Source organism: Microtus ochrogaster, chromosome 15, assembly GCF_000317375.1.
Source record: "Microtus ochrogaster isolate Prairie Vole_2 chromosome 15, MicOch1.0, whole genome shotgun sequence".
Classification (NCBI taxonomy): domain Eukaryota; kingdom Metazoa; phylum Chordata; class Mammalia; order Rodentia; family Cricetidae; genus Microtus; species Microtus ochrogaster.
In genome coordinates, this window is record NC_022017.1 from 20,537,639 (window position 1) to 20,539,085 (window position 1,447).

Here is a 1,447-nt window from a genome sequence, read left to right on the forward strand (position 1 = left end):
AAAATATATAGAGAACTCAAGAAACTAGACTTTAAAAAGCTAATTAACCCAATTAAAAAATGGGGCACTGAACTGGACAGAGAATTCTCAACAGAAGAAGTTCAAATGGCCAAAAGACACTTAAGGTCATGCTCAACTTCCTTAGCAATCAGGGAAATGCAAATCAAAACAACTTTGAGATATCATCTTACACCTGTCAGAATGGCTAAAATCAAAAACACCAAGGTGTTTGATATTTTTAAAACAAGCTGCAATGCACTCCTTGAAATATTCTTTAAAATGCTGCAATTCTCTTAAAACATTAAAAGATGTGTTTTAGGAGTAGGTCACTGAGACGAGTGGGTGGGCAAAGGTACTTGCCACCAAGTCTGACAGCCTGAGTTCTATCACCAGGTCTCACATGGTGGAAAGGGAACAAATTCCTGCAAGCTGTCCTCTGACGTCTTCTTGTGCACTATGGTGGCAGCATGCCAAGTCACAAAAGAATAAATACATAGATACGTAAATAAATAAATGCAATAACAAATTTAAAGACAAGACAAAAATTATTTTTTTCAATTATAGTAGAAATAGTCATAATATATTCAGATAATGAAGAATGCACAGTTATGACTGGATGGATTAAAATTCAAATATAGAAAGTAAAAGATGATCAGGATAAATGAAGAGACATTCGATCATTTAAATGGAATTCCTGAATATTATAGAATGTCCTTTCTTTCCAAGCCACCTCTACCTTAAATGTGATCAGACTTCTCATAGGATTATTGAAATTCACTAGGAAGAATAAAGATTCATGCATAAAGAATCTCATTTTGAACAAGGAAGGAATAAGAAGCTTGCTCTCTTGGATTGCTGTTTTTCTTGACAACATTTTGTACACTCTATGTTTCTTCACACATATACATAAATAGAAAAATTTAGCAATGTGCTTTGGTTTGAAACAAATAGCATTTGAGATTTGTAAAGAGTATTTTTAAGAAAGCAAATTCACTAGAGACTTACTGATGTGATTTGTTAGATGTTATGGGAAGGAGAAAAATACTACCTTGCTATTACCCATTATCTTTTGTGAATCCCCAATGAGCTGCAGAGGCGGGAACATGTTTGACCCCAAGAATCTGATCATATGGTGTCCTCATTCCTTAGGTCTTCTAATGAAGTCTTATGTTTGAACTGGCGGTCTCTTCAAATCATCGTTTAGCGTTTCCATCTCATTAAGCAGTGATGAACTTGGCTTTTGCGTGTGTATGTGAATTGTCACAGTTGCGGTTTGCTAACAAGGGGTGAAGCAATCTGCAAAGTTCACTGAATAAGTTCCCCGGAGCATCAAGTTCTCACTTAATCTAATTAAGTGCTTAATTAATCAAACTGCAGTGGCAGTTTATTTTTTTTTTCTCTTCAAAACACTGTACAACTGTTAGAATTCAAATCAGGCTTTTTTTTT